Source organism: Globicephala melas, chromosome 6 (assembly GCF_963455315.2).
Source record: "Globicephala melas chromosome 6, mGloMel1.2, whole genome shotgun sequence".
Taxonomy (NCBI): domain Eukaryota; kingdom Metazoa; phylum Chordata; class Mammalia; order Artiodactyla; family Delphinidae; genus Globicephala; species Globicephala melas.
In genome coordinates, this window is record NC_083319.1 from 59,444,342 (window position 1) to 59,472,098 (window position 27,757).

The 27,757-nt window shown below is 36.1% G+C and overlaps 1 protein-coding gene across 8 annotated transcripts in view; it reads right to left on the minus strand.

Moving 5' to 3' along the window:
• PTPRD (protein tyrosine phosphatase receptor type D) overlaps positions 1 to 27,757 on the minus strand; it is a 2,143,764-nt gene that overhangs the window by 995,508 nt on the left and 1,120,499 nt on the right. For all 8 annotated transcript variants that reach the window (XM_060300920.1, XM_060300919.1, XM_060300918.1 and 5 more), the window contains exon 8: positions 4,344 to 4,377. The gene's annotated coding sequence lies outside the window, so the exon portion shown is untranslated. The remainder of the gene's footprint in view (positions 1 to 4,343; positions 4,378 to 27,757) is intronic.

The following is a 27,757-nucleotide window of genomic DNA, read 5'->3' on the forward strand; positions in this document are numbered from 1 at the left end:
TTTTAAGCCACTGAGATTTAGGGTGGTTTGTTACACAGAAATAGATAATTGACATATCTTGGATCAAATTCAGGTTCCATTACTTGTTTAGCTATGCAACTTGGGCTAGTTGTTGAAGCTTTCTAATCCTCACATTTTCTAGCTCTACATTATAACAATAATTATATGACCTCATAAGATTATGAAATGGAAAAAAATAAAGTAATAAAAATAAAGAATTTAGTGCAATGCCTTAGCCATTGTAAGCGCTTAATGAACAGCAATTTTTATGATCAATTTCATCACTTCAACCATCACCACCACTATGACGATCATCACCACTAACACCGATGCCAATACCAACATCACTAACATTGCCACAAACACCTTCCTGCTATCTAATGCTTTCACGATGCTCTTTGTGTCTACTGACATAATAAAAATCAATCTTTCCCAACTAAGACATTTTTTAAGCCTCATATACAGGCAAAACTTCTTTCTTTACGGTCAGTGATGATGCAAAGCAATGAAAGTAACTCATTTAGATATCCCTTCACATTATTTCATTAGTTTACTACAGAGATAAAGAAATTTAGCAAGATCACTCAGAAAGTAAATGGAATAGTCACATTTGAACCCATGTCTTCTTGCCATGAATACTGTCTTTTAAAGAATTCTGGCTATTCTAAAAACAAGAGCCTCCCATGAAAAAGGAATTTTCATAAAGACATATATTTTGTAGTGCTTACTGCTCTATTTCTACCACCTCGTGCTTAGAATCTGCTCTAGAAACACTTGTTAAATACATTAATCAATTGACAGTTGATAAGTAGTTTAGCAGAGCATGGGTTCTGGAGCCAGAATATCTTACACCGGAAAATCCCAGTTCTACCATTTACCAGCTACTTGGGAAGTTTAACATTTTTGTTCCCCATTTTCCTTAGATGTAAAGTGGATAACAATAGTACATATTATCTAAGACTTTTTAGGGCATATGAAACTCTCAGATCAGTACCTGACTAATAGTAAGCATCGTATAATACCTAGTATTGATCATTATTATTTTGTTATGTTGAGCTCTATTGTTATGCGGAATAGTACATATAAAATATTAATTTAAAGAAGAGGAATATGTTTACATATTGAAAGAAAGCCAGGAAAGAATGCAGTGTGTGGTCTAAAACAATGGCTTCCAAGCTCTGTTCTCAATTAGAACCATCGGATGATTAATAAAATTCCGATTCCTGCCCAATTCACTCTCTTCCTCAATTCTCTGTATTTATAACAATTGTACCAAAGGATAATGTTTGCACAGTCAAGTTAGGAAAGCACTAAAATCAAATTAATTTTAATAGTGCAAGTTTAAGCACGCTATGATATGATTAGGTAAGATATTTTGGAGTACAGGGATTTTTCCTTTGCCCTTCAAATCCAACCAGGTGAGGAGTTGAATATTCTACCCAGGGTTCACACCACATGCCATTTGGATGTCTCTTCTCTTCTTTTGCTTCTCCCTTCTCTCCCCTCATACTTAGAGAGAAGGCAACTACTCCTCAGTCAGTGATACTGCCTCTCCTGAATGTGAGGAAAAACTTATGGGGGTCGGTAGGCCCTTGCTACTCAAAGTGTGGTCCATGGAGCAGTAACATTGACAGTGTGTTAAAAATACAAATCTCAGGTCTTAATGTAGGGCATTGGTTCTCAACTCCAGTTCCCCATGGAATCACCAGGAAGCTGGACCATTAATCTTTGGATGCCAGGCTCCACCCAGGAAACTGCGTTAATTGTTCTGAGGTGGGCCCAGGTGGTAACTATTTTTTCTCAAATCCTCGGGTGGTTCTGACATGTAGTTGGGGTGGAAACACACTCATTTCGAGGAAAGAGAGCAGAAAACTTCAGATTGATTTTAGAACTTCTCCTTCCATGGCCTTCTCCAGGCTCCTAGGAGAATCCAGGTTCCAGAACGTCCTTTAGACTTCCTTACACCACTGGACAAGGAATTCTTGGCTTATTATTCAGGGCTACTGACCCACCTTGCCTAGTCTGATTTCTATCCTGCTTTCTTGATAATCTCCATGGAATCTGAATAAGCTTAACTATTAGACTAGCTAACATTCATAATATCAATAGAACACTGTACTGCATTTTCAATGCAAAAGTCAAGTACTTTCAAGCACAGCAATGCTGGTAATGTTTACTTATATTAGGGTTAGGACTCCAACCCCCATGACCATCATTGCTTTTTATAATTTTACTGTTGCAGGGTGATGATATTATGGCCTCTGAATGGACTGCAATGTTTTAAAAATGCATCTTGTTTTGTAACATCTTATACTTCATGCACTTGAAAATTATTTAACTCAAACAAAATGACTTTCTTTAATCCTTCACAGTTTACCATGGATTAAACAGTTAATGAGAGGGAAGCTAGACTTTGGGGGCTAGCAAGATCCAGTTCACTTTGTGGGTGGCTGAACTAAAACCGGCAATTTTCTCTAATCTTAAGATTCATCTTTACAAAGTGAAATAAGAGCACTAAAGATCAAATCCGAATCAAATGCTTGAAAAGTCACCTCTCAACTGAAATTCCTTGAATAGGGAGTAGAAGAAGAGAATTATTTATATAGTATCTTGCCGTTTCTTGAACCAGCGCTTTAGCATTACTTGAGAACTTATAGAAATACATATTCTTGAGCTTTAGTGTAGTCCTACTGGATTAGAATCTACATTTTAACAAGATAGCCCAGGTGCTTCCTAGGCACATGGAAGTTTGAGAAACATTAGTATAGTATACATTGGACTCACATATTTTTTTTCCTCCAACATTTGTTCTTCCCTAAATCAAACCCCGTACAGCTTCGCATACCTTTGCCCGTTCCTCTTTTTTATCCAAGCTCTTTATGAACTTTTCTTTCATCTCCAAATTTCTTGTTATCCCTCCCCCAATTGCCTGCCTCTCTGGCCATGTCGTATAGGCAGCGGCAGGATGATATACAAAGGCACACTTTCATTAATTTTTTTCTTTATTGCAGTTGAATAAGAGAGGAAATAGTGAAACTTTTTGTCCGTCTACTCTAAACCAATAAACTCTCAAAGAAGTAAAATGGGTAATGTCCTGATGCAAAGTCTTCTCCTTGTAAGTCTGAAAATGCAGAGAGTCCATGAAAATACCAGTTTCCCAGTATTGTAAAAACATACAAATATGTTCAGTTTGTTCCTCCAAGATAGAGATAAAAGGGTACCAACTTCTTCAGAGATGAATTAGATTGATACAAACCACACCCACTCATCTTAGTTTTCAATGACCAATCATGATAATCCAAGGCAATTATGTAAGTTAAGATACAAATTCCTTTTCTACTTTCACTTCTTTTAAGAATAATAGCAAAAAAACAAAAATAATTATCTGTGCCAGTAAGTGTTGGGTGTTTCACTATCGATATAAACACTATAAAACATTCCTTCTAAATACTTAAACAGTAACTAACAAGATACTATTTTTATAATTGATTGAGAGATTTTGATTGAGAGTGTGAATAAGTGAAGCATCTGTGAAAAACATCTCCATTGACATAATGTGGTTGAAAACTAAATTTTGTTTTAATTGAAAAAGAAGAGAAGAAACAAAACATCTTTAAAAATCTAATGTATTGCCAGAGAAAACCTCTTTCAAATTTCCTTTCTTGAGGGCACACCATTGCAGCATATATTTTATTATCATTATTCTCTTTCACAACATGTAGTACCATGTTTCATTCTCCCACATGTAATATTACCCAACAGAAATCCCCAAAAGGAGCCACAGTACATTCATAACAAAGACAACTGTCTTTCAACTTCTGCTTTCCAATATGATTTAATCAGGTATGAAACCGGAAAAATGAGAATCAGCCTGTCCATCATGGCCATGATCATTAATACCTCCATGAAATGAGGGGAGAAAAGAGAAACATCTGCTTCTTCTTACCAAACTTCCAGATAATTTAAAACTACTCAAAAATTATTTCTTTAAAAGACATTCTACTGCCTCTGATAGCGTGAACACTTGTATGTTTTCTCAGGGTCAACCCTGGGCAAGCAGATGGGACAAGTGAAATGGAAAACATTTGGAAAACAGTAGCCGTTCCTAGGCTCCTGATATATGTGTACAGGAGGCTCTCTGATTTCCAATTTTGGCTCAGATCAGAAGAAAAAAGGTAAGGGTAACATCCTTGAAAAAAAAGCTCAGTCTACTCTAGGGCACGCCTGATTTTCAATCCATTTAAATGCTCACATTTTTATGGGTTTTAAAGGTGACATAAATCCCTTTGAATCTTAGAACGGAAAACATTCAATGCAGATTGAAAAGAGAAAAACCAACTTACCACAGTAGTTCAGTTAATTGACAGGCACCATCATCTGAAACAACAAAAACATATTTTGATATTACAATCATAAAAACTACCAAACTTTTCAAATTGTCTTAAAGCACATACTGTGAATTTATATACAGAAGCAAAACTAAGTAAGCAATGAAAATATCTTATCTGATCTAAATCATTTAGTGTTTTTCAGATGAAAGTGTTTCATCCCCACTATATTAGGTCCAAATTAGATAACTGCTTGTTTTTCAAAATCTTTTGAATACACACACTGGCATATGTATATTTCAGAACATTTTCTTCTGGTGTTCAAGTTTAAAAGGTAGGCAGAAATACAGAGTCTCCTGTATAATACAATCTTGGTTCTGACATGAATGCAATCATGACACACTTATCCAAATACACAGCTCTGATAATGCCATATAAATTAGTTCACTGAACTCAAAAATTATCTCTATTGTCTATACAGAAAAAAGCTATAGTATTTATCACAGTGCTCAGCAGCTTTAGTCAGCTTCTCCTATTCTCCCTAAGATTCTCTCCCCAAATTCTCCAATACACCCTCCTTCTACTTTTCAGGTTGATCTCCCACTATTTTCCCTTGTGCCGTGTCCTCACACCCTACATTAAACATGTACTTTCTTTTCTTTAACAATATTTTAATTTGCCCCTTTTTTCCGGCCTCAATATTCTTTCTACCCAATCTTTAGGCCCACCTCAAATAACGTCTCTCAGTGAAGCTTGTCTTGATGCCCAAAGAAGGAATGCGTCTTCTTTTTCTAGGTTTTCCCACCATATGTTGTACCTTATAACCATCTTCTGCCATTTAAAAGAATAGTTGCATGGCACCTGTTTCTGCCAATAAAGCTTTAATTTTACAGGACTATTAATATCTGTTATGAATGAAACACTTTAGTTTCATGAAAAAACAAATTAAGGAATTGAAGAAAATTTCCTCTCTTGATAAATGACTTTTTAGGCAAGTTCTTTAATACTTTTTATACCATATGGGAATGCATTTTCTCTTTTGTTGTAATATTTAAAAAAAGCATTTTTTTTTTGCAGGCTTGAATTTTGTATGGAAAGGTGATAATACTTACTAGACCTCTAATTAGCACTGCATATGTCTGAAATTAGTGTTTTGAAGAACAGTGACACATTTGCCTTCAACCATGAACATGGTCGCCCCAGCAGCAAGGCTGACATTAGTAGCATAATCTTAGGAAAAAAAAAAAAAATCTCTTTATGTAGAATGAAATGATAACATTGCCTTGTTGGTAATTTTTTTTTTACTTCTGGCCAATTAATTATGTCAGATCAGACTGCCTATGTGAAGCATGCAGGTGTATTACACATTCACAATATCTCATCCTTCATTCTCCTTATAGGCCCACAATCACTTTGGGCTTCAAAATGTTGGCAAAGAATTCTGTGCAATTGCTCATATCAGGTTTCTTTTTTTTTTTTTTTTTTTTTTTGTAGTATGCGGGCCTCTCACTGCTGTGGCCTCTCCCATTGTGAAGCACAGGCTCCGGACGCGCAGGCTCAGTGGCCATGGCTCATGGGCCTAACCGCTCCGTGGCATGTGGGATCTTCCCGGACCGGGGCACGAACCCGTGTCCCCTGCATCGGCAGGCGGACTCTCAACCACTGTGCCACCAGGGAAGCCCCTGGGTTTCTTTTCTTTTTTCCCTAGATGATTATAACTTGGCTATCCATCTATTTTATTAAAGACTTTCTTATTGTTTTCATATAACATATTAAATATCCAGAAAAAGTACCATTGAACTGAATAATTAAATTTTAAATTACAGATGTAAACATTTTAATGTGGATATTTAAAATAAGAGCAATGTTTCTTCATTTGGTGAGAGGGAGAACTTTATTAGATTCTTTGTGCCTAAACCTAGAATGTGATATTTCATCTTCAGAATTATGTGTTCTTTATTCCAACCCTCTACAGTTCTTTTCACAGGAAGAACAACGGTATAACACATAATTAAGAAAAAAAAAAAATATATATATATATTTAAATTGTGATTCAGGGAAGCTCCTAAAGTAAAATAATACTCAGTAATTGAACATGTGTTGATCGTTGAGTCTACAACCAGGTCATTAGTGGACACTTTCCCCTACAAGGGTCAAAGTTACCAAAGTGTTTTAGCATGAGTAAGTAAGATATCATTATGGAAGTACCTTCAGAAATACTAATAAAAACAAATTTGTATTTAATTGAGTTTAGATATAATTATTAATATCTGGCAACCTATATGACTTTGATTTCCTTCAAAAATAGAGTGTGGACTTTACATACTGGTTGGTTGAGGCTGGCACTTGTAGATAAGGAAGCAAAAAAATGTCAGTGGTAAGCACCCTGGAATTTATTGTTGCCTTGCTCTTCTGTGCCAGACATAATGCAAATATAGCTGGGCTAGGAACTTCAGGGATGGATGGCTTCTTGAGAATAATGATCTGATGGTAGTCTCCTGTTTCATTCAAAAGACAACCAAAATTTAACAAAGAAAATCCCATTAGAAGAAAATGTTTAGCAGGGAATGTTCTCATCGATATCTGTTCCAGGGATATGTCAACAAAGATTTTCCTTCACTTCAGTGGAATTGCCAAAGAACAGGACCAACCAAAATCTCTAATTCTATTGAATAATACCAGAAATATTTTCAATTATCTGTAATTTCTAACATTTTCATCTAATTCACTAACTTTGTTTATCCATATTTTCTATTTTTCTTTCCTCCCTCTCTTCCTTTTTGTCAAATATATTTTCCATTCCCTTTTTTTCTTCTGCATTTTGATCAGGTCCTGAGAATGGTATCCACAAAACATGGAAATCCTTCCACATAAAACAGATAACTAAGTGTATACTAAGTGTATAATTGATGGGGAAGAAAGAAGATCCTATCAAAAACTTTAGAACTTTTGTTTTGACTCTGGAGTTGCTGGCACAAGTGTGAGAATAGAGTCATCCCAAATAAAATGGTTTATGGGTAGCACATGCACCTATATGTATTTTTTTCTTAAAAGAAGTTTTCTGAAGACTTTTCATATGCAAATTTATTCAAATAGCATCTAAAATTAGCCATCCACCTCTCTATATCTGACCATTTAATTCTCATAAAGGGCATCTATTTTCTAAAAAATAATCCCAGTGTTTGAATGCAGGAACAGAATACTAAATTGGATATAATTCCAGTATTGTGATCATATTATTTGTTAGAAAATGAAGTGAAGAATAAATTAGATATGTATTACTGCCTTCTCTGTATATCTCTATAAGCAGGTGGTAGGAATAAGCCAGCTATTTCTGTATTTACTTGTAGAACCAATTATAGAAATAATTATGAAAACAAATGCAAGTAGGTACCGACTCCGGGCACAGAAAATTATTTTAGCAATGAAATTCCTGAGTTCCAATAACATCACTGAAACACATGCCTGCATATATAATACATACATATCATATGTATCTCTATCTCTGACATACATATACACATACGCATATACATATATAGATACAGATATATACGTAGGTGGCCAGAGGAATTCTCCTTTCTAATTTCATTAGATTTTCTCTTAGCATTTCCTTTTCTTCATACCAAAACTCCAGTCCTCATTTTTCATATCATGCATGAGCAAGTGCAGGACTTGAGCAGAAGTGACAGAAGATGATGGTAACAGGGAAAGGAACCAAGAGTGAAAGGGAATTGGTATGACTAAGCCTCACTACATATATTTCATAAACAGCCTCTGATCCAAAGCCCAGAATACACTTCTTTATTAAAAAACAAAAAAGGTTAAACATTAGGTTTTACTTTTTTCTCCTGAAGTACAAATTACTCTTATTTTGGTCATAATTAATTGTGAATTATTTATCTTTACTTACAGAGCTAGGTAAAAATACAAATTAAAGTTGCTCCATTTTGGTCAAAAAGATGCATCAGATATTGTAAACCAACAACAATCTCACTACAAAAAACTTTAGAAAACTGGATAAAATATAACAAATATTCTTTGAATCATATAACTGAGCAAAATATATTAAGGAGATCTTCAGCGGCCAAAATTAAAGAAAGAGGTAGAAATGACTGATATGGAGTTACTGATCTTTTGGCTCTCTGGGACATTTACCAGTCTTAGCCAAGAGCCTTGGGATTTCACGGACAAGATATTAAAATGTCTCTTATGAAAATTTCCCACACAGGTGTGGGGTTTGAAATGGTACTATTGACAAGACAGAGAAATTCCACAGACAGAATTTAACAAAAAACTATTCCCAGGCTTGTACCTGAGAATAAAACTTAAAGCTAAAAAAGAACTTAAGCTAGAAGGTATAAGATCCAAATTTATTAAGAAGAAAAAACAAAAACTACCAAAAAAAAGAAATATTATGTATAGAAATAACTGAGTAAATTAAAAACTCAAAACAAAATGATATAAATAAATACAGATATATCAGAAACCATAATAAATGTATTGGTTTACAACCTTCAGAGTTCCCAGGTGAAATTTGACATTGGCCCCCATACACAGAGGGCAGGCACAGACCAAGAAAGAGACAGGCCACTTCAGAGTGGCAGGTGGCAGTTTTAATACACAAGGGAACTTACATACCAGGCTTGTCTTGGGCGGCCACAAGATGAGTAGATCTCCACACCAACCCTACAGAATCTTAAGTTTATATAGAGGCCTTCCTGGGGTTCAGTCACATGTACAGTCCAGATGGTCTCAACAGCACAGTACTATTTCAAGGTTGTGTCCTTGAAATGCAAATGAATTTAAATGCTAGTTGAACACGGAAATTCTCTTACTCTCCTTTCCTTCCTTCCCAGGATTGTATTACCCTTCATCATCACCTCTTGTCACCACCAGCAGTATCTACTTGCTCTTCTCCCAGTTCTACCAAAGAACAGATTAGTCTCAAAGGTTCTCCTCTGTCTAATGTTTTCCAAACAAACAAAGCTATTTTATAAATTTTTAAGGGCTTTTACTTCTAGAAGTAGATACGAAAGAAATAAAAGGGAAGATTATCAAATGTATAAGTAGCAAGGGAAAAAGCTCTTAGTTTCATCTAGGGTGACCAACTTGTCCTGATTTTAAAACTGAAAGTCTCAAGTCCAAGTCCGAGATGCAAGGAATCCACCCTTCATAATAGTCCTAGTAAACTAGGATTGTTGGTTTCTCTAGATTTTTAGCTAGCCTCTGGTATGTGTCATGTCCTTAGAATATAAAGGACTAGGGCTTCCCTGGTGTCTCAGTGGTTGAGAGTCCACCTGCCAATGCAGGGGACATGGGTTCGTGCCCCTCCAGGAAGATCCCACATGCCACGGAGCGGCTAGGCCCATGAGCCGTGGCCGCTGAGCCTGCGCATCTGGAGCCTGTGCTCCGCAACGCGAGAGGCCACAACAGTGAGAGGACTGCGTACCGCAAAAAAAAAAAAAAAAAAAAGAATATAAAGGACTATAGATTTTTACTTTTTGGTCCCCTCTTTTTGCCCTTTCTTTCAGCTTTTGAGGCCCCTGCCTTTTCACTATACACACCTCCAGGCATTTCCATGAAAAGACTGGCCTTCTCGCCACTCTTTTTTTTTTTTTTTTTTTTCAGTATGCGGGTCTCTCACTGTTGTGGCCTCTCCCATTGCGGAGCACAGGCTCCGGACGCGCAGGCTCAGGGGTCATGGCTCACGGGCCCGGCCGCTCCGCGGCATGTGGGATCTTCCCGGACCGGGGCACGAACCCGTGTCCCCTGCATCGGCAGGCGGACTCTCAACCACTGCGCCACCAGGGAAGCCCTCGCCACTCTTATTCAACATAGTTTTGGAAGTCCTAGCCACAGCAATCAGAGAAGAAAAAGAAATAAAAGGAATACAAATTGGAAAAGAAGAAGTAAAACTGTCACTGTTCGCCGATGACATGACATTATACATAGAAAATCCTAAAGATGCCACTAGAAAACTACTAGAACTAATCAATGAATGTGGTAAGGTTTCAGGATACAAAATTAATTGACAGAAATCTCTGGCATTCCTATACAGCAACAATGAAAAATCAGAAAGAGAAATTAAGGAAACACTCCCATTTACCATAGCAACAAAAAGAATAAAATACCTAGGAATAAACCTCCCTAAGGAGGCAAAAGACTTGTACTCAGAAAACTATAAAACACTGATGAAAGAAATTAAAGATGACATAAACAGATGGAGAAATATACCATGTTCTTGGATTTGAAGAATCAATATTGTGAAAATGACTATACTACCCAAAGCAATCTACAGATTCAATGCAATCCCTATCAAACTACCAGTGGCATTCTTCACAAAATTAGAACAAAAAAATTTACAATTTGTATGGAAACACAAAAGACCCCAAATAGCCAAAGTAATCTTGAGAAAGAAATACATAGTTGGAGGAATCAGGCTCCCCGACTTCAAACTATACCACAAAGCTACAGTAGTCAAGAAAGTACGATTCTGGCACAAAAACAGAAATATAGGTCAATGGTACAAGACAGAATGCCCAGAGATAAACCCACACACATATGGGCACCTAATTTATGACAAAAGAGGCAAGAACATACAATGGAGAAAAGACAGCCTCTTCAATAAGTGATGCTGGGAAAACTGGACAGCTACATGTAAAAGAGTGAAATTAGAACACTCCCTAACACCATACACAAAAATAAGCTCAAAATGGATTAAAGACTTAAATGTAAGACCAGACACTATAAAACTCTTAGAGGAAAACATAGGAAAAACACTCTTTAACATAAACCACAGCAAGATCTTTTTTGACCCACCTCCTAGGGAAACAGAAATAAAAATAAACAAATGGGACTTAATTAAACTTAAATATTTTGCACAGCAAAGGAAACCATAAACAAGACAAAAAGACAACCCTCAGAATGGGAGAAAATATTTGCAAATGAAACAACAAAAGTTTAATCTCCAAAATATACAAACAGCTCATGGAGCTCAATATCAAAGAAACAAACAATCCAGTTAAAAAATTGGTGGAAGACCTAAATAGACATTTCACCAAGGAAGACATACAGATGGCCAAGAGGCACATGAAAAGATGCTCAACATCACTAACTATTAGAGAAATGCAAATCAAAACTACAATGAGGTATCACCTCACGCCAGTCAGAATGGCCATTATCAAAAAAATCTAGAAACAATAAATGCTGGAAAGGGTGTGGTGAAAAGGGAACCCTCCTACACTGTTGGTGGGAATGCAAACTAATACAACCACTATGGAGAACAGTATGGAGGTTCCTTAAAAAACTAAAAATAGAACTACCATATGATCCAGCAATCCCACTACTGGGCATATACCGTAAGAAAACCATAATTCAAAACGAGACATGTACCACAATGTTCATTGCAGCACTATTTACAATAGCCAGGACATGGAACCAACCTAAATGTCCATCGACAGGTGAATGGATAAAGAAGATGTGGCGCATATATACAGTGAAATATTACTCATCCATAAAAAGATACAAAATTGAGTTATTTGTAGTGAGGTGGATGGACCTAGAGTCTATCATACAGAGTGAAGTAAGTCAGAAAGAGAAAAACAAATATTGTATGCTAACACATATATATGGAATCAAAAAAAAAAAAGGAACTGATGAACCTAGTTGCAGGGCAGGAATAAAGAGACAGACATCAAAAATAGACTTGAGGACATGGGGTGGGAGGGTAAAGCTGGGGCAAAGTGACAGTAGCATCGCATCAACATACATATACTACCGAATGTAAAATAGTTGGCTGGTGGGAAGCAGCAGCATAGCACAGGGAGAATGGCTCCGTGCTTCGTGATGTACCTAGAGGTGTGGGATAGGGAGGATGGGAGGGAGGCTGAAGACGGAGGGGATATGGGGCCAGGTGTATGCATATGGTTGATTCGCTTGGTTACTCAACAGAAACTAACACCATTATGTGAAGTAACTATACTCCAATAAAGACCTATTAAAAATAAAGACTGTCCTGTGGCTCCCTGTTCCCTTATTTAAATACTTTACATTATAAAAAATACTTCAACCATGTGATAAATCCAGTAAGTCAACAATTGTGTAGTAACAAGCCAATGTTAAAATAGTGGGTTAAAATGAGTAAGGAACAATTTATTCATTAAGTTTTTCTTTACTCATTCACTCAAGAAATATTTTTAACACTTATTAAAAATATTTGTAGCATCTACTGTATGTTGTGCACTGTTCTAGGCACTAGGGATATGGTGGTAACCACATGGACATGTTCCCTACGTACATTTTTGCAGCATAGAGAGGCAAGGGGGAGAAAGACTAGAAGCCAGATGACAAATAAAAGAGGGAAGTCATTTAAGACAATGAGCAAAATGAAGAACATGAAACAAGTGATATGGTTCAGAGGAGGAATTATTTAATTATTTATTTAAATTTTGGCTGTGTTGGATCTTCGTTGCTGCGCGTGGGCTTTCTCTAGTTGCAGTGAGCAGGGGCTACTATTCATTGCGGTGCACGGGCTTCTCATTGCGTTGGCTTCTCTTGTTGCAGAGCACGGGCACTAGGCACACAGGTTTCAGCAGTTGTGGCGCACGGGCTCTGAAGCGCAGGCTTAGTAGTTGTGGCACACGGGCTTAGTTGCTCCGCGGCATGTGGGATCTTCCCAGGCCAGGGCTGGAACCCATGTCCCCTGCATTGGCAGGCGGATTCCCAACCACTGTGCCACCAGGGAAGCCCCAGAGGAGAAATACTTTAGATTAGATGGTCCGGCCTGACTAACACAGAGCAAGACAGCAGATAAGAGGATACACTATTTATATAAAGGAATAATGAACACATAAGCCTTGTGTGAACTTATAGTCAAGAAAAAGGAAGGAAGTCAATATAACTGCAGTCTCAAAAGTAAGAAAAGAGGTGAAAGCTAAAGTTAGAGATGTGGGTGGGAGCCAGATCATGGACTGCATGGTAGGTCATTGCTAAGAGGTTTGGATTATATTTTCAGGGCGATGGGAAGTCACTGGAGGGGTTTAAGCAAGTAGAGTGACATTATCTGATTTTGTTTTACACATGCCTAGGGCTACTCTGAAAACATGGAAAGCAGAGGCATAAGTAAAAACTGAAAGATCAGTTTTGAAACTTGCCAGGCAAGAGCTTGTGGTGATTTAGACTAAAGTATACGCAGGGATGGAGAAAACTGGATAGATCTGGGATCTATTTTGGAGGTAGAGTCAACGGATTGGATTTGGATAGTGAGTAAAAGAAAGAGGTAATGGATGATTGCTGGTTTGGGATTTTAGTAACTGAGTGTTTATGCTATTTATTGGGAAAGGCAAGACTGGTGGAGAATACAGGTTTAGGGATGTGTGTATGAGCTGTGATGCTTCTATTTCAGACAGTAGGCTGAGGTTTTTCTTAGTTATGTGAGTATAAATGTCAAGCAGGAAGTTGGATGTGGAAGTCTGTAGTTCAGCGGGATGGTTATGGCTAGAGATGCACGTTGGGAACCATAGAGATGGCATCTAAGGTATGGAAATTAGAGAGTGCGTCAGAGCAAAGAGTAGAAGGCTTAGGCCAGAGCCTAGGGAACTCCAACATTGTGAGTGAGAACTGAAGACAGATTACAATCAAGTTCTGTAGGGTTTAGCTAGAGAGGAGGATTTAATTGAGTCTTTACCAAGTCTCTACTTAATGCCACATTATGTGCTAGGCATCCTAATGAACAAAACTGACTCCTGTCTCATCTGCCTTATGGTTTAGAGTCCATAAAACTATGTTTCTTCCTCTATATTTCTGTATTCGCAAAATAATCCCAGTGGCGCTCTAATGGTTTGTCAATTTCAACCAACTCTGTATCATTCAAGTACCAAGCATTTCTTACAACAATCACTCCCCTTCATTTCTTCCCAATTCCTCTCAAAGTCTAAAACCCACAGATTAGTTCTGTAGGAAAAAAAAAAATGGCACTATGTATTGTTTCTCCTTGAACTACACACTTCAGGAAAAGGAGATACAACAAATTCACAATCTGGTTGTGACATAATATTATTCTATTCAATTTATTTGATCCTATGTTTTTCCTAAATCATAACTGAGCAACATGGGGAATTGCAATAACTTCTTCAAGAAGAATGATTTATGTGTTGGACTCTCAGATTTCTTGAGTGTTATCAATCATCAGAGAAGCTGATGATCAGGCAAAGCAACAATGGACACCTAACACCAGTAGAAGAAATAAAGAAAATCATTAGAAGTCCTTTAATCCTAAAGAAACTACTTAGATAGACAAGACTGGAAACAAATTTCACAGGCAGTGTCTTGCTCCAGGGCATGTTTTATAACATTAGCCTGGGTAAATATGCTTCAGTTTCAATTAATAAAATTGTAAATTCAGGATCTATGCTTTAGCAAGGTTGCAGTTTGGGTTTATGCAACGTTAAACTATTATTTGCTAAGGCTAAATAAAGCTGTAAATTAACATACTCTCTGAAAGACTTTAACATGGTTGGTGCAAAATTGAATTTTTATCCTGTAACTCTGGGAAGACAGTTGCTAAACAAAAGGCATTTTCAACCATTTTCATCATTGTCTTCATCTAATTATTTTTTTTCTTCCAATACTGAAATCATTTTTAATGTAGCTTTTGGAAATTATATTGATGTTTGTTCTTTGGCTTTTCTCTTTCTTGAGATAATTCTTAATTTGCTAATACATTGTTAACACTACAGCTTTGCATATTTTCTACGTGTTTAATCTGTCCTAAAAAAAAGTAGCAAATTTGCTATCTAATTTTGCTATTCTTTCCATGTACATTAAAAATTCATTCTTTGGATAACTTTGGTTTGGAATATGAAGTGCTAATGTAAAATTTACTTTTGCACTCTATTTAGAGGAGTAAAATATATTGAGAAGGTTGAATAATGAAAACAGGATTTCAAGGAGAATGCTCACACACCTAAGAAGGCAGATATTTTTAAAACGTATTAAAATCGCTCTCTGAAAATTGCCACTGCCAAGAAAGGACCAATCATCGTTCAGGCCATTGCCTTGATTCGGGGCTGGGACAGCTGAAACCAGACATTTTATTGTCTCTTACTCTGAAGTAGGAGTCTTAGAACATCAAACTTAAATAAACACTGAGCTTTGGTACCATTCAATGAAGTAAATAAACTGAATGAATAGAAGAAGGAAGAGGTGGAAGGAGAAAGTTTTGTGGTTGAAAAATGAGCCTTTAAATAGTATTAAGAAAACTATGATTCTATATAACAAGAAAAATCCATAATGTATAAATTAATGTTTTTCAAATATGTACATTCCGGGTATCCTGCATCCCTGGCTGTTTCTTCAGTTTCCCTGTATTAGAGCTATAGAATCTGGTAGCTTGATGGGAACTTGAGGAAGTGGTACTAACATGTAAATATTTAAACTGCAATCTCTCTTCACTCTTCATATCTATTTCCCCACAATGAGCCCCACAATTAATATATAATTTCCTCTAAGGACAAACTCTGTCCTCTTTACCTCTTCTTTCCCTGATTTCTACTCAAGGGCAGTTGCCAGTATGTAGTTCAAAGTTCCCCATAAAATTTACTGTGTTTTCTTGAAATACCCTGTTCTACAGTGAATGAACTCAAGTTTTCTATTCAATATAAAGTTATACCTTTTCACTAAAATCAAGGCTTCTACTCACAATATTCACTCATTTTTTTCAATGGAGCCCACCTCCCTCCCGCAACAATTCCAAATCCTCCTCCCTCCTAGGAGAAGGATTTGATACACGCTTGAGTTTTCAATACCACTCCCCAAAGTAAGGGGATTAAAGCAAGTCTGTGAGACCATGAAGCAGGTAGTAAAATTATAAAAGAATGTTTCAGTATAAAAGAGACTTTGCCAAAGCTGGACAATTATGGAAGTAGTCTACAGGGAGGGAGAATGATTAATGTGTAAGTTTCTAGGGGAGATAAGAGGGGATAGGGTTGAGGAACAGTAACCTTGAAAAAATATCTGACATGAACTCTTTCCTCTCCATTTCAAAATATTCCCATTATCATTCACTTGTTCTCTTTCTTACATCTGTTGCAGAGGAAGCCTGAGGTCAATTTGGTGATTATCAAACACAAGATTGCAAAGTCTCAAGTAATGTGACTTGTTTTTGTAATTGCTTAATAATTGAAAATACTTTCTTTTATTAACTCTTCTCTTTACTGCCTTCCAAAGCAATGGTATTTTTCTGCTTTTTCTTTGTTGTAATGCTAAATAAAAACTTGAGCTCTGGAGCTAGAGAACTTAGATTTAAATCAAGAATTTGTCACTAGGTAACTCTGTGCTCTTGAGAAAACTAGCAAATTAATCTTAATCTCTCTGGACCTCAATTCTCTCACCTATAAATGGGAATAATAATGGCACTTATTTCATAAAATACTATTTTTGTGCAGATTAGATAAGCTTAGCACAGAATGGGTTTGAGAATATTGTAATGAACTTTGCACAATGCCATTCCTCAGTCAAACACTCCTCCTCATGTAACTTCTTTCCCTTCTTCCATTTATTATATCTAACATTTCTCTAACATCTCTTCTATTCCCCTTTTCGTACCTCTTTATTCCTCCCAAAATAAGAATTGTCCAAGACCTTGGATTCATCTTATTATTTTAACAGCCTTTTCTTTGGCAGATGTATCCATTACCATGGCTTCAACGTTCAAAGGGGCTTCTCATCCAGACATTCCACTGTCACCACTGAGTCACATCACTCAAGCCAATACTCGTACCCTATGTGCAGCCTTTCACGTGGTTTTCCCTACTTTTACTATTCCTGTTTCCCTCCAACTTAAAATTGCAGTCAATCTTTGCTTCATCTTTCTCTTTCATCACCACATACAAGTATTTTCATGTTTTTGTTTAACCTTTACTATCTCTCCTCTTTATTCTCACCACCACCATTTTAGCTCATGCCCTTATTACTTGACTTCAAACACCATAAATTGACTTGTTTATTTCTGAAATTTAAATAAATGAATCATGGAGGATGTCTGATCTTGTGTCTGGCTTTTCCTATTCAATATTATGTTTGAGAATCAACCATGATGATGTGTATGGCAGTAGTTTATCTTCATTACTGTGTAGGATTCCAGTATATGAATATACAATGACTTATTCATCCATTCAACTGTTGATGATATTTAGGCTGCTTCCACTTTAAGGTGATTATGAATAATGGTTCTATAAACACACTTATACATGTTTTGTGGTGACACACAATTCTGTTGGATATATGCACAGAGAAGGCATAAGCATCAAATACACAGAAAAGATATTCCATGAAATAAAAGTGGCTACCTCTGGGTGGTGATGGGATACGAGGAATTTTTTGCCTTATTCTAAGTTTTCTACAATAAAGAAATTTAGAAATTGGTATACCAAAGTTACTCAGAATATGAGTTCTGGCATCAAAAAGCCTGATTCAAACACTAGTGCCCCTACTTATCTCCTCTTATTTTATTAATTTTATTACTATTTTATTTCAAGTTACTTAACCCTGCTGAAGTTCAGTTCTTCACTTGCTCATGTGTAAAACTGGGGAATCAGAGCATCTCTTTCCTATAATTGTTGTAAGGAATAAAATACCTAACCCACGAACACTCAGTCCAGTTCATGGAAAAAGTAATCATCCAGTAAGGGACTGCATTATTCATAGGGATTGTATTATTATATTTAATACAATATTTTATCAATATAATAATATTTAAATATAAATATTATTATACTTATAAAAAGAGAACACTGTTTTCCCTTTCATAATTTTTGTCTTGTGAAATTTGGGTTAGATATATAGAAAAATTTATAGTGTAGTAATTTAAGTACTGGAGGAATCAGAAGAATATTTACTTTTATTGACACAAGTATAGAGTAGCAAACTATCTGTAGATTAAACTACCTAGAGGTGGGGCCGTAAATCTATGAACCAAAACCACCAGAGTAACACTGGCAGTAGAGAGAGAAAAAAAACAAAACAAAACAGGGAATTTATGGTATCAGTGTACTGATTGAATCATTACTGATGCTTCTCATGTTTCTTTTTATATATATATATATAAATATTCTGACAGCAAAGGAAATGATTATACGTGCAAATTGGGTATCCCTTTCTTAAAATTTTAGATCAGCTGGGACTACACTCAACTGAACCAGCAAAATCTAAAACAAATAAAACATCGTTTGTAAGAAAGCACTTAAGAAAATCACAAGTATGACAAGCAATTTTTGCCAACTCATATTGCTCATCTATGATTCTAAAATGTATGTGTTGCGTTTACAAATGTGTTCTTATTGAGATTCATACCTGCATTACTTGTTTGTTCAGAGTCCTAGAAAATTATAATAAAATGGAATCTTACCACCACTCTCAATTTGGGGATTCATTTCAATTAAAAAAAAGAAAATGAAAGAATAATTTTAATCAGCTTCTGCTTATTTCTCAGTAAATGCTGTGATAAAATGTAAAAAAAAAAATAAAAAACAAAGAAAAACTAATAGAGATCTTCCTAGATTTATGATGAGGTTACAACCTAATAAAGCCTCATTAAGTTGAAAATACTGCAAATGAAAAAGGCATTTACTACACCTAACCTCTCAAACATCAAAGCTAAGCCTGGTCTGCCTTAAGCATACTCAGAACACTTACATCAGCCTATAGTTGGACAACATCATCTAACACAAAGGCTGTTTTATAATAAAGTGTTGAGTATCTCAGGTAATTTATTGAATACTGTAATGAAAGTGAAAAACAGAACGGTTGTATGGGAACAGAACGCCTGTTAAGTGTATTGATGGTTTCCCCTCATGATTGCTTGGCTAATTGGGAGCTGAGGCTGGCTGCCCTGCACAGCATCATGAGAGAGTATCATACTGCATATTGCTAGCCCGGGAAAAGCTCAAAATTTAAGGCATGCTTCTACTAAACACATACCACTTTCACACCATCGTAAAGTGGAAAAATCATAAGTCAAACCATCATCATTTGGGGACCGTCTGTATTATACTGAAAAACATTACATTAAGGAAAAACAGAGATTTGGGGTTTTAGAAAGAGCCCAGTTTGAAAATCAACACCACTGTTTATTGATATTTGACTTTGGGTTAGTTTCCTCATTTGTAGAAAGGAATGATTGTGAGGATTAAAGAAAAAAAAAAAAGGAACATAAAATATCCTCACACTGCTTGACACAAAATAGGTGTTCAGGAATATTATGTTTCTTGTCCCTTATCACTCTATTTTAAAGTATTTCCTTCTAAGTAATAGAAATTTCCCAATTTTGGTATTTTATCTGACTCATTAGAGACTTCTTATTTTTGATACCACTCATTATATCCCAAAATATATTAGGGTCTTTTTTATCAAGAAAGTCAGAGACTATAATTCCTTAGACCAAAACTTAGACATAGCTTTTATAAGTATACATTTTCTGAAATGTATCTCTACTCCACTCTAGAATATATTTATCTAACAAGATAAGTGTGCATGATTATCATATCAGGCTTTCTGATTTTAATACAAAGGTGAATATACACATACTGAACTTGTCTCAGTATATTATTCCCAAGTATTTTTTCTGAATTCAGTATTAGTCTACCTATGATATTATATTATGTACTTGTCCACTCCTGCCACAGATATAGTCATCTAAAACAATATCCAATAGCAATTTTTAAGTTGTATTTTTTCAAAGAACCTATCATTTTTTAACTTGAGGTAATATTTTATGCGTCTGAATCATATTTGAGCTTCTCCAAGTCTGTGTTCTTGGGACACTACTAGCAGTATGATCCATTGAGCTAAGATGGAAATCCTTTATCAATAGAAATATAAGGCAGTAATGATACAATCCTTTTTAGAAGTCAGAAAAAGCCATATTAAACTAATTCAAGACCAGTAACACATCTCGTGAGTTAACAGAAGCAAATTCCAGAAAGATGTGAGAGTGTCACAACTAACTGAGAGCACATTAACACTTCTATAAAGCCCCCTCCCCCGCCCAGTAGAAATGAACTCACAATATAAAAATTACAAACCAAAGGAGCAAAGGAACCAACCATAAGGCAGAAATCAGTAGATGCAGGAAGTAAAAAATTTACATTCCAAGAAAATAATAGAAAAGCCCAGGACTGATTATCTCAAATCCTAATAGACTCCTAGGGAAGCAGTTGATTTTCAAATTTAACAGATGACTGGCTCTCAAACATTTTATTCCACATATAAACGTATATTTCAGGTTAAAAAAATCCTAAGGTTTCAAATATTTCATTTTTTGGCATACATAATATAGTCAAAAAATAGGAAAAACTTCTGTCTAATATTGGTTCCAAATCAAAGATTTTATATAAAAGCATATGAACGATTGAAATGTAATGTCTTGGCCTTCCTGACTCCCATCTTTTGCTACCTGCAAGAGGAAAATATGAAAATAGAAAAGACTCATTTAAAAAAATCTGTTGTCAAACACATTTGTGACACATTGTGTAGTACAGCACAATGAAAATTACAGTAAGGTTCACTAAGCAGCCTTATACAAATTCAGTAAGTGCTAGATTTCTTTAGAGAGAGCGTCAGTTGTTTAGATAAATGAAGTGGCTTCTAGATGAGAGGTTACTGGCACAAATCAATACACTGAAATATGTATTCAGTCCATATGGTATTTCAGTAATGGGTGCTTAGAATTCAGTACATAGCACTGCTATAAATCACAAGCAGAAATTATATTAAAAGAAAGTTAGTTCTGTGATCTGAACTCAGAAATCAATGGAAATGTATACCAAAAATAAGAGGCTTTTAGATATGTATGTCAAAAGAAAAATGATTTGTGTCACTGCCATTCATAATTCATATTTTTGTTTCCTATGTCTAGTTGAAGTTGGATTTTTTCCATGTCTCCATTTCCTTACACAGACCACCTTTAAAGTATGTAAGAATTCCACATGGGGAAGAAATCCACACATCCTTATTAAACATATAGGAAGTGCAAAATTCAGAGTCACCAGAACCTGGATAAGAAAATCCTTGACTTTCTGGAGGGGTATTTTGGGATGGGGCAACCATAGCTGCAGGTACATAGTGGGCAGAATACGATTAAGTTAGGATGAAACTGGGTAAGAGAGGAGCTAAATGGTCAAGTATAAGAGTTTAGAAGTCATAGGGTAAGAAGAAAACAGGGAGCTCTAGGGATCACTGATGGGGCAAAAGACACCATAAAACAACCATTGATCCTTGTTAATTGAAGTTGTACTTTTACATCTATCTATCTATCTGCGTACACACATTCACTATAGACTTGAATCATTACCAATATTTTACTATTGTCTTTTAGAACTATGTTTACCACACATCAGGGGACCCCAAATGCATGCTTGCATAGACGTGCATGTTCATAAACAAAAGAAGCATATTCAGCATAGTTCTGTAACCACAATCATGCTATGAGCATAGCTGCTGTGATAAGCTGACTGATAATGTTCAGTGACCTAAATTGGAGCTTAGAATAAGTGTAGGTGCATGCATGCCTTAATCAAATGAAAAGTAGGCCAGATATATGTGTTTACTTTTTTTTAACCACAGCTGAGAAACCTTTTTTTGTGTGTGTGTGTGCGTGCATATGTGTGTGGCTGTAAAAATAAATAAACCATTACCCTGAAAAAGAAACCATAAGGTTGGTTTCTATCAAAATAGACATGAAATGGATTAAAAATTAAACTCCAGACTGGGACATATTTTGTGTTTCTTTTCAATTCCCAATAATGCATTAGGATATACAGTAAAATCCCTGAGAATATGTGACACTGCCTGTCCTTTTCTTGATAATCAGTGCAGGGTTGAGAACAAAAACTTGTCTCATGGAATTATGCCTTCTAAGATTAACACACAAATACAAAATAATTTCTAAGCTAGCAAACATATGTTATTTTCTTCAGAATTTTGACCATTTTCTGTGGGTTTGTGTAGAAATAATCCCCATAAATATCAATATCTAGAACTGTGCAAACGAAAGCAGCCAATTATACTATTTCTCTAAAGTTTGGTAGAATATCATACAATGCTACTCACTACACGAGCATCACTGAGATCATTAAACCTGAAGCAGAAATGCCTTTTGCTAATGTTTTTAAAATAAGAGCAAAATCATCATGTGTAGCCAAGTTGAAATGGGGTAATTGCCTTCTGATGCCTAAGGAAAGGAGTGAAGCCCATGGACATCTGAATGGAGGGGGATGGAAGCCCTGTGTGTCAGACTGACAATGTTCAGTATTTTAAATTAACAGAAGAATTCACAACACAAAAGAATGTCAACACTGTGCAGAAAATGATCCCTAGGGAATGAAATGTGAGTGTTTGAAAAGGTTCTCTAGGTAAGGAAATAAAATACTAAATTTATAATGAGCCGATGTCACTGCAGGGAAAATGGACAAAAGAAATCTCTTAAAGCAACCCTGTCATTTTACAGGTGAAGAAACAGAGGCCAGGAGAAGGTAAGTGAACTATAACAGGGCTGTCTAGTGAATCCATGTCTTCTGAACATAATTCACTGGTTCTTTCTTCTGGACCTGAGTGTCCCCACAAGCAAAGAATACAGTCAAAGGGAGATTATACAGCCAAATTTCAGATATAACTCAATTTTATCCCCAAATCATGTAGGTATTAGGTTCTTTTCTTTTTATTTTTTTGGCTAGAATTATCTACATCTATTTCTGTTTTGCAAATAGAAATTTCACTCACTTTTGTACCTTAGTAAATAAGCCTTATTTCATCATATTATAACATATTCATTTTTTCTAAATTTGATATTTGTGGCTTTGTAGCAAGGGACAAGGATCATATGAGCACCTCAAACACCCTGACCCATTGCAACTATTGCTTAATTTTCTACATCACTATCACTTTATTTCCCTTTGCCAAGACTGCAGCTGCTGAGGCTGTCTTCTCAGCATCCAACCCTCAAAGGTCTGGGCTTGGGTACAGACTCTCATCTCCCTAATGAAAGTATTACTATTTCGATCTTGCCTTTCTTTAGTCAACTCCCTTTCATGTTTCCCACAGTTTTGGGCCACTCTTGTTGAAGCTCCTGTCACATGCTAGTCACTTCAGGAAGATGCTTTAGGCTCTCTCACTCTACCCTCAAATTTATCTTCATCCGTACCTATCTTCACCCTCTTAAATATGATTTTTCTTACATTTATTCCTCTCAGAGAACCTCACAGACTTCTCTGTTCTTATGTGCCATTCCCCAAGAGAACCTATATTTTCCCACATACCTTCAAGTTTTTGATAAGGTAATCTAATAAACTGATGGGCTCTGATGGACAAAAGTGTTAGCAATCTCTGGGACCATTTTTGCACTCTCTCAAAACCTTCTGGACGTAGCACTTTCAAACAGAGGAATGAACCTCACTGAGGATATTTCAGGAGAGGAAAGAGCAGTTGAGGAATTTCAGTTTCAGCAGTGTAGCATAACAATGTACTTCGTATGCTACCAACATGCATCAGATACTCCATCCTGATGTAGCATGATAATTTCGTGCAGCCATTTGTGATGGGAAGGTCATTTTGAGCAAACAAGTTATAAAATACCTTGAAGTATTTGGCTTTAATTCATGTTTCCACATTTGGCTGGTTACTAATTAAAAAAAGAAACAATCAGCACAAATAAAATAAAACAGAACCTTAGTTATTTTAGTTATGGCAAGGCTATTCATCACTCTGAAAAATAAGGCAAAATTAGAAATTATCACAGATATAAATTATCTGTTCAGATAAAAGCTGTGATAGTCATATGACATGTTTGCTTTCCAACTCAAATTTGGTTGTAATCTTGGCTTTGTTCTTTTTTACTTGTGACCTTGGTCAAAGTATTTAATTTCTTTGAGTTTTGATTTCTTTATATGTAAAATGGGGGAGGGAGGGAGGGAGGATATCTACCTCTAAGATTGTTATGAGGATTAAATGAGATAACATTTTTAAAGTAGTTAAGCACACTGTGTGGCACATCATGGACCCTTAACAAATGACAGGTTTTCTTATTATATTTTAGTAGATTGTTCTTTACAAGTAGTTATATAATCACTAATACCAATGTGATTCTGGACTTCAGGAGACTAATCCACATTTATAAAACTGAAAGATAGAGTTTTAAGGGAAATAATGGAATTTTCCCTTAAAATATTTTTCCCACCTGTTCTAGAAATGGGTATCGCATAGCTCTATTGAGAATTCACCTATTATTTAAAACAATGTTTGATTGGATTCAAACTACCTTCCAACATCTTCTCAAAGGTCAATCCAAACTCTTCAATTATCTTTTTCACATACATCTCAAAAAGTATTTTGAGTGCCTGAAAGCCTATAATTCTTTTTCCCTAAAGTTTTGAATTCCATCTGATGAAGATATTACACTACGTGAAGTACCACCATGTCACAGCAACAATAGTTTAAATTAACCTCTTATTGCCTTCAGTCAGGTTCTTTCTCTTCTTCATAAAAGTTAATTTAATGCTTTTGAAAGAAGCAAGATTGGCAGGAATGGAGAATTAAGGCCTTTACGTCACAAAATAGGCACTGACTGGAATGAGTAGCAATATTCTTAAAATTGTTGGCTATTACAGAACCTCAAATACATTTAGAGAAGAAGTGCCTTAAGGGAGTGATGGTAATTGAGTCTTGCTGGGCCATTCAGTCCATGGACACATCCTAGTGATGATAATTAGAGCTATTCAACATGGTAAGTGTTGGATTTTAATTTAAAAAATCATGACTGTCATCATCTCTTTTATACATTATGTAGTAGAGATCAGAACCACGGTATAAGATTACACAGAGGAAAGGGTTTTGTCTGGACAACTGCCCTCAAAAGTTTCAAAATGCGAAACTCTAATCTAAAGCTATTCTTTTATTAAACAGATACTAATTAGGTAGTACCATCTGCCAGTTTCTTTTTTCGTCTAGGCATTGGGTATAAGACAGGTGTGGTCGCTGCTTTCCTGGAGTTTAATGGAAAGGGGGAAAGATTTGAAACAAAATATATATGAAAATTTAAAAGATAATTTCAGATTCAGGGCTGGCCTCATGGGCCGATAACCTGTGCAGTCACATAGGGCCCTGCCTTTAAAAGGGCCTCAAACTTAGTTTAATTAGTACCAATTGTCTTCCTGAAATTCTTAGTAATTTTTAACAAGGGGCCTGCGTTTTCATTTTGTCCTGGACTCTGCCAATTTTGTAGCCAGTCTTGTTCAGATAGTAACAAGTGTTATAAAGGAAATAAAGTAATGAGATAGAGAAAGGGGGCATGAGTCACAAAACTACTTTAGATAGGAGTCCAAAAAGACCTTTCTGATGAGGGGACTGAAGAGCCATGAATTACAATATTTACCAAATTAATGGATCTCACACACTGAGAAACGCCTGTATTGAATCAAATTCAACAGATACTAATTTAACACCTATTCTGTGCAAGAAGCCATCAGATTACTCTTTAAAGAACAGGGGGACAGAGTTTGTGTTCCTGGTAGATTTGAAATGAAAGAAAAAAGTACACAGGGAGTTCTCAATAAGCTCTTCAAGAGATGCTGAGATATATGAGGATTCCAGAAGTGGAAGATATCACTAAAGTTTGGGACAATAAGAGAAGCCTTTTAAAAGGGGAGGGGGTAGGATTTCTTTGTCACAGTTAGTAGGGTGGGTGGAGTAGGGAGACTTCTTCACCAGCTAGAAGAAATAGCAAAATTGAAGGCTCAGAGGCAAGCAGAGTGACTATGAGGTAATAGTAAATAGTGCTTAAAAGCATAGCTATGGTATAGAATGGATGGAGGAAAATGTTTACAAAAAAACAACTCTGGGTGCATTCTTATGTTTTATTTTTTCTTTTTATTTTCACTTAATAAACTGCTAAGTCCTATTGATTCTATTTTCTAAATATCTCTTGAGTGCATTGCCTCTACTTCTGACCATCATCTCATTTCGACATGACTGCATCAGCTTTACCACTGGTCTGTCTCCAGTTAGGCCTCTTCCCCAGATCAGTTCTCTTCCTCCCAGTCAGAGGACACTTTCTTAAAAGAAAATCTGATCATGTCACTCTTGGGTTTGATACCTTTCGAAGCAGAGTTATGAGTGGATAAGCCCTGATTCTGAAATCACGCAAAACAGGATTTGAATCTTGCCTCTAACACTTACCAGTTGTGCTATATGTATATGAGTTTTTTAGCCTCTCTGGTCCTCAGTATCCTCACAGGGTGTGCTGATTAGATAAAATAATGTATGCAAAGTGATAACACTGCCTGGTTAACACAGAGAACACTCAGTAATTGTAATTACTGTCAGGATGAAGTCAAATTCCTTTGTGTGGCGTTTAAGGCCCTAAATCAACCAACTTCTGTCATTCCTCGCCTTATTCTACACGTCCATGTCCATAGCACTCAGCTACATGATATGCTCTCCCTTTTCCCCACGATGTTTACATGCTGGGCCTTCTTCCAGGAATGCTTCTTTTCTGCTAGCTATTTGTCTCATTCCTTCACTCTATTGTTGTCATTCCCATTTGATAAGCATGAAAACTCATACCCTGATTAGTCCAGTGACTTTTCAAAGTCACACAGTAAGTAGCAGAACAAAGCCCTAAACCAGTTCAAATTAGTACAAATCCTGTGCTCCTTTCCCTGTATTTTTTGTCTCACAAGTTTCAGATATTCTCTGGGAAAAGGTTTACTTTTTTTAAAAAATAAAATTGTTCCCCAGATATGTACTTTGTCTGCTGCCCTTACAGTTTCCTGTCTTTTTCCCTTCATTGAGAATTAATACGGGTTTCCACGGACAGCTTCCTTATGTCAAGTAAGATCAGAAAGCAAGCAAATAAACAAAACTCTGACATGCCCTACCGCTACCAAGAATAACCTTCAATTTGGGGATGAATGGGTCTATTAGCCCATTCTTTGGGGGAACGTGAGGCAGCCATTTTCCAGTAGCACTTGCTTCAACCATAAAAAACTACTGCCATTTTGAAGGCATTTAGGGAAAGCTGTCACATATAGAAATTCTAATGGGATGCTAATCTGCTTGGTAAAATTAAAGTTTTAATCTTAAAATCTGAGCTAAAGTAAATTTAGATGGATATAGATTCACTTCACAAACATCAATAGTTTTTCATTATGTTAAAATCAATCCCAATTTTACATGCAAACAGCAGATTCGAGTAAAAACCTCAGAGGTTGGTATTCCACCAAAAACATACTTATTTTGGATCTCTGTAAAAACAGCTGCATGTTCTTACTAAGAAGAGCACCGTTTAGCTTTGACGCCTCCATTCCTAGAAAAATGCAGTTCATACTTTCTAACTAGCCATCACAAGTGGTTTGCTGTTAGACAGTCACAGGGGGAGA